The sequence below is a fragment of the Alexandromys fortis genome, unplaced genomic scaffold (assembly GCF_014885135.2).
Source record: "Alexandromys fortis isolate MF-2015 unplaced genomic scaffold, M_Fortis_MF-2015_v1.1 scaffold_27, whole genome shotgun sequence".
In the NCBI taxonomy this organism is placed as follows: Eukaryota; Metazoa; Chordata; class Mammalia; order Rodentia; family Cricetidae; genus Alexandromys; species Alexandromys fortis.
This window is the reverse complement of record NW_026067952.1, coordinates 12,994,510-13,001,943: the sequence shown is the minus strand read 5'-3', so window position 1 is coordinate 13,001,943 and position 7,434 is coordinate 12,994,510.

Genomic DNA, 7,434 nt, shown 5'->3' with positions numbered 1-7,434 from the left:
GAACCCTGATTGCTCTTTGGGCTGACGAGGGAGGGGGACTTGATTGGGGGAAGGGGAGGGAAATGGGAGGCGGTGGTGGGGAAGAGACAGAAATCTTTAATAAATGAATAAAAAAAGAGATATTCATGACCAGTGATTGTTAATTCTTGTTATTTTTTATTGGTAGTGTTTGTGTGTTTCCCTTCTTTGGGGTTTGCTGGTGTGAGGTTATCTGTTGCCTGTGTTATTGTGGGTGCAGTTACCTTCCTTGGGTTGGAATTTTCATTCTAGTACTTTCCTGTCGAGCTGGGTTTGTTAATAGGTATTGATTAATCTGGTTTTTTTTTCACATAATATCTTGTTTTCTCCACTGATGGTGATTGAAAGCTTTACTGGGTATAGTAATCTGGGCTTGTATCCATGGTCTCTTAGTATATGCAGCACATTTGTCCAGGACCTTCTGACTTTCATGGTTTCCATTGAGCAGTTGGGTGTAATTCTGATAGGTCTGCCTTTATGCGTTACTTGGCCTTTTTCCTTTGCAGCTCTTAAAATTCTTTATTCTGTATGTTTTGTGTTTTGATTATTATATGGCAGGGGGAGTTTTTTTAATTCTTTGATCCAGTATATTTTATGTTCTGTAAGCTTCTTGTACCTTCATAGGGATGTCCTTTTTTAAATTGGGAAAGTTATCTTCTATGATTTTGTCGAATATATTGTCTGTGTCTTTGAGCTGGAGTTCTTCATCTATCCCTATTATTCTTAGGTTTGTTTTTTTTTATGATGTCCCAGATTTCCTGAATGTTTTGTGTTAAGATATTTTGGATTTAACGTTTTCTTTAACCAATGGATCTATTTTCTTTACTGTATCTTCCACCTGAGATTCTCTCTTCCATCTTTTGTATTCTGTTGCTTATGCTTGCCTCTGTAGTTCCCATTCATTTACCCAGATTTTCCATCTCCAGCATTCCTTCAGTTTGTGTTTTCTTTATTGCCTCTATTTCACTCTTCAGTCTTGAACTGTTTGAATTGTTTGCTTCACCTGTTTGATTGTTTATTCTTGGTTTTCTTTAAGAGATTTATTTATTTCTTCCAATTTTTTGTTTCTCTCTTCCTCCATTTCTTTAAGGGAACTTTTCATTTCCTCTTTAAAAACCTCCATCATCCTCATGGAGTTACATTTAAAACCATTTTCTACTGCTTCTTCTGGGTTAGCATAATCCAGTCTTTCTGTTGTATGACCACTGGGTTCTGGTATTACCATGTTTCTTTTTAGGTTGTTAAATAAATTCATACATTGGCACCTATCCATCTCTTTCTCCAATTGGTGCTGGCAGTGTCTTTGCCTCTTGATCCAATTTTTGCAGTTGCTGTCTATGTGTTTGGGAACTGTTCTTGGTTTGCTCTGTAATGTCACTGTCTATGTCTCAGTGAGCTGCTGAGGTCTCTTTTGGCCAGCTCTCTTGGTTTACTCTCTTAGTCCACTCTGTACAATCACAGCCTGTGCTTCAGTTACTCTCTTGGTCCTCTCTGTGTAGTTGCAGCCTGTGCTTTAGAGTTCCTCTGAGGTTATAGGAGGATTTGGGGGCAGAGTGGGACTTGAAGTTTACAGGGTCTAACTGATGGGGTAGGGGTGTTGGAGAAAGCCTATCTGCAGGAGACTTGCCTGCTGGCTGGCTAGAGAAGCTAAAATTCTGCAAATGATGCATTTATTTTATATACTGACAGTCATTACATCTTTAAAGCTCTTCAGGTCATAGAAACTGTCCCCTGCATCGGAACTAGTAACTGTCAAGTTAAAATACTGTTTCAGCAAATTCAAGATGTCATTCACCTAGATAGTGTGGCTAACTCCACACTCCGATCTTCAGCCAAATTTTATTTGTTACAGCACAAACAAAATATCACCACAACTGCTGATGTAGCTTAGCTTAGTGTATGGTGGTAGAGCACAATAAAGCAGACTATTTTACCTATTATTTAGGTTTATCACTAACTAGCTCTTACATTTAAACTAACCTATTTCTATTAATCTATGCATTGCCATGTGGACATGGCTTTTACTGGTCTGTTAGCATGCTGTTTCTTGGTCAGCTGCTCAAATCTCTTGACTCCACCCTTCTTTCTTCCTGTATTCAGTTGGGCTTTCCCGTCTAGCTATATTCCGCCTTGCTATAGGCCAAAGAAGCTTTTATTATCAACCAATGAGAACAGCATATATTTACAGTGTACAGAATGGTTATCCCACAGCAACAATGTGTTAATAAAACATCTGGTTTCTCTAGTGCCATGAGTGTGAGGACATTTTGCCTTAAACAACTCCCACCTGGAATGGAATCCTGTTACCTCTTATGGTACACTACATATCTAGACCTGCACATCCCGCAGACCTGGGATTTTGTCTTCTAATCTCCATTTCTGATTTCCCATCCCCACCTTTGCCCTGGCACCCAACATTTTGTTCCCTGCCCATGTAGCCCCCATTTTGTTCTCTATGTATTTGAGCGCTGTCGTTTTCAGATCATACCTGTATGTAAGGTTGCACAGCGTTTGTCTTTCTGTCTGGCTGTTCACCTCTACACAATGACCCTTCTCCATCACTGATCTCCTCTTCTATGGAGACAGGGTGCTAGATAGACTCGGGAGCTTACCTTCAGTGGAAAGCTGACTACTGGGATTCATTGACTGTCCTGAAAGGGCCCCATAGGGACAAGAACTTAGAGTTTTCCTCATTGACTCCAACGCAATACTCAGCATCAAGCAGAAGCTGTCATACAGTTATCAAGAGGATCAGGGGTTCCAGTGTAGGACACATTGGGACCTTTGGTTAATTCCCATCTTCCAAGTCAAGGCCCAAAGGGCTTTTTGTAACCCAAATTTCAAGACCAGGGCAATGTTTTGGTGTTTGTTTTTAAGATGTATTTATTTTATGTGTAAGTGTCTTTGTTTGCATGAGTTTATGTGCATCACGTATGTGCAGTTCCTTGAGGAGATCAGAGGAGAGTTTGATATCTCCTGGGACAGGAAGTTACAAGCAGTTCTGAACTGTATTATGGGTCCTGGGAATCAAATACTGGCCCTTTGCAAGGCAGTAAAGGCTCTTTGCTGCTGAGCCATCTCTCTAAGCCCAGTGTTTTATGTGTATAAATAATATTTCACCATGCAAGATTGGCATTCCTGAAAGTTAAGTGAAAATCTTTAGACTCTAAGATTATAGAGTTTAACCAATTGCTGCTTTTAGTTGTGATAAAATTGTATGTGCTTGATTTTTTGTTACTTTTGTTTATCTTATGTGCAAAGACTTCCCTGCTGGTGGCTCTAATGTGAGAACTGGGGTAAAGCAGATGGATTATCTTTCTGTCTCTACCTCTCTCTGCCTCAGTCTCTCTCTTCCTCCTTTCTAAAAAACATTGCAGCTGAGTTGTAGCTCAGCAATAGAGAACTTGCAAAAGCGCAAAAGGACTTTGCATTGGTGTGCGGTGTTTCAGGATAGCTTCTTCTGTCCTGTGAGGAGGGTCTGGGGGCTGTTCTGTCCTTATAGGCAAGGAAAGTCTAGGGAGCAGAGCCCCTAAACTTCAGCCTATCCTGGTTCTTGTGTGACCCCAGTACTACTGCTTGACTTCTCTGGTCTCAGTAGCTGTTTACAGATAGGGAGCTGAGATGTGTTTGGGAACAAATACCGGCTCATTGCTTAAGTGCTGGAATCATTGGGACCAGGAAGTTGCAATGACTGGGATTAGCAGTCATGTCAGGGATAGGAAATCCTAGCCTGGGACAGATAATCCTTAATGCCTCACTGAATATTTTCAATGAGAAATTTATTCCACGACCCTTATGGGCCCAGTTTTTGTTCCCAGCAGAAAAGTACTTTACATTCTAGAAGACTTCTTGTATACAAAGAGGGATATTTTTTCCAAGGTAACTCAGAGCAGCCAGCATAGACCTGGGATGGCCTCGGACAGTCCAAACTCTCCCCAACAAGAGCCCATTATGTGAGCTATGTAATGTAACTGCAGACAGTACTGTCAGCTGTGTGTGCCGCCAGCCCAGTGTGAGGACGTTCACATGTGTTTCTCACCTGTTTTCTCTGCACGTGAACAGCAGGGACGTGAGGTGCAGTTTCCAGTTCCACTTCACAGAGAAGGAAGAAACCCCATCCCAGGTCATGCAGCCAAGCAGTGGAAGGAGTGATTTGAACCCAGGTCCTCCAGGTCCCAGTGACAGGCTTTGATCTGATCCCTCAAAGTCCCCTCACCACCCTCATGATGCCCCAGTCACTTCCCTTCGTATAATTCCAAGAACATCTAGGTACAAGTTGTTAGTTAACCTAGGTGAACTAGGGCTGGTGAACTAGGGCTGACCCATCAACAGGCCTGAGGTCACCACTCCAAATCCATCGCCCCAGGCTGTGTTCCTGGGATGGGGGGGGGACCCTCTAAAGGAGATTGCAGCATGGACCTCATCTCAACTGGGAACAGTTAGTGGAACACGGTGACGGGGAGATAGGAAGGAGTTTTGCATACAGAAGCGAGACATATCAAGGCCACAGTAGAAATATGATTACCGTAACAGATTCACAAGGTCATAATATCCTTTGCTAGGCTTGCTAAGTCACAGTGTCCCAGTTCTGTCCTACCCCAACCACCCACCACCACCCACCACCACCCCACTTGTTTCTCTGTTATTCTGGCTTGACATGGCCCCAGGGCTTGGTGACCAATTCAAACAACGGGACCTGTGGAAAACAGGACATACAAGCCTAGGAACAGTCCTGCCCTGCCAACTGGCTGCAGTCTGATGTAGGAAAGACCCAGGCACTGGATTTCTGTCCTTGTATGACCTTACACCTGTGGGCCTTTCAGAAATCTGGTTTTTTTCCACTGGAAAACGAGGCTCTCAAGGCTCTCAAATCTGCCTCCTGACGACTTGCAGGCTCAGGAAAGAAGTGTATCTAACCTGAAGGTCAGACAGCAGGCAAATGGCTATGTCTACCTCTAGGAAGAGTACTGCTCACTGCTGACCCCAGGAGATTGTGTTCTTTTGGGGCAAGACCCTGTCTTCCCATCTCACCAAAGCCCCTTCCTGTCTGAACCTCCTTCAAGGTCGTTGGGAGGTAGGACAAGATGAAGCAGGAGTTCCCGGTGGCAAATAAAGGGCAAAAGTCATTGCCAATTGTCTGCCTATAGAGGTTTGTGCTTCTGCAGTCCACACTGTGAAGAGCTGTGCTCATGAGCCACATAGCCACAGGGTTTGGAGGTAGATCTGGGGATCTGAAATTCATAGTGGGGTGAGCTCGCCAGATGTGAGATGGAGCTCACCAGATGTGAGATGGAGCTCGCCAGATGTGAGATGGAGCTCACCAGATATGAGATGGAGGTCACCCTTAAATCCTATTGTTCAACTATTTCTGCCACTGACATCCTGGGGAGCCATAACATAAGTCTTTTATTTTTGTTTCTATTGTTTTGTGCTTGTGTGCGTATGATGTTCATGTGTGAGTGCAGATACATGTGTGACTATATACCCATTGAGCTCAAAGGATAACCATCAGGAATTGCTCCCTCTTTCCGCCATTCTGTGGACTCTGGAGAACAAGCATTGATCATTAGGCCTGTGGAGCAAGTGCCTCTCCCACTGACCCATCCCACAGACTCAAGAATATGACATTTAGATGTTTTAAAAATTTAGGACATTTTATGACAGTGAGACACATCTGCTCCTGGCAGCACCAGTCTACTTCAAGAGGAAGGTGGGCATTGAAGAGGCTCCTTTTGGAGTTTGTTAGATGAACTGGACATGCAGGATCCATAGAGAAATGACTGCTGAACTCGCCTAAAGGTGAGACAATCCTTCGGGTATAGAATTGAGCGCGGGGCCCCTTTGTTCCTTCCCGCCTGGCCAGCATACACCCAAAATAATTACACAGAAACTGTATTAATTAAATTACTGCTTGGCCCATAATCTCTAGCCTCTTATGGCTAACTCTCACATCTTGATTCAACCCATTTCTAATAATCTGTGTGTCACCACGAGGTCGTGGCTTACCGGCATGAGTCTAACCAGTGTCTGTCTTAGGCAGGAGAAGCATGGCGTCTGACTCTGCTCTCCTTCCCAGCATCCAGTTCTGTCTTTCCCACCTACCTAAGTTTCTGCCCTATCAAAAGGCCAAGGCAGTCTTTTTATTCAACCAATGAAAGCAACACATCCTACACCAGTTGGGGTTCCTGCTTCATGAAAAGAGCCTGTGAAACATTCTATAGGATACAAAAGAAAGTGACTGCAAACTGCAATATAGGCAGAACTGTCTTTGAAATTTCCTGCTTTGTGGAAAAGTCTGCTGGATACTATGGACCTGTATGCTAAATATGGATGCACCAACAGTACAGAAGAACTGTGGTAACTGTCCAGGTAGCGAGATGTCTGTCAATTCTAGAGTTTTGAAAGTTGCTTACTTAGTTTCTCTAGGATCATGAATTATAGGCTCAATGTCCTTTATTTATGGCTAGAATCCACTTAAGAGTGAGTACATACCATATTCATCTTTTTGGTCTAGGTTACCTCATTCAGGATAGTGTTCTCTATTTCCATCCATTTGCATGCAAAATTCAAGATGTCATTGTTTTTTACCACTGAGTAGTACTCTAATGTGTATATATTCCACACTTTCTTTATCCATTCTTCCATTGAGGGGCATCTAGGTTGTTTCCAGGTTCTGGCTATTACAAATAATGCTGCTATGAACAGAGTTGAACAAATGCTTTTGTACTATGATAGGGCATCTCTTGGGTATATTCTCAGGAGTGGTATTGCTGGATCTTGGGGTAGGTTGATCCTGAATTTCCTGAGAAACCGCCACACTGTTTTCCAAAGTGGTTGCACAAGTTTGCATTCCCACCAGCAATTGATGAGTGTTCCCCTTACTCCACATCCTCTTCAGCAAAAGCAATCATTGGTGTTTTGATTTTAGCCATTTTGACAGGTGTGATGATCCTAGAGAAGTTAAATAGGAAGGTGAACCCCCCCCAAAAAAAACCATGTAGTTATTCTCCTGGATATTGGAAGTATACAAGATTTCCAAGCAAAAATTGAGGGCTTGGGCATGGGGGTGAGACAGGGGTAAGGGGAGATGGGGAGAGAGAAGTGAGAAGGGGAGGATGGGGAGAGGATGGGGGAATGGGACAGTTGGGATGGAGTAGGAGTGGATATGGAGGCAGGGAAGTATATATCTTAATTAAGGGAGACATTTGATGGTTGGCAAGAGACTGGACTCTAGAAAGGTTCCCAGGTGTCCAAGGAGATGTCCCCAGCTTGTTCCTTGAGCAGCTGAGGAGAGGGATCCTGAACTGGTCCTATACTATAGCCACATTGATGAATATCTTGCATATCACCATAGAACCTTCATCTGGCGATGGATGGAGATAGAGACAGAGACCCACATTGGAACACTGGACTGAG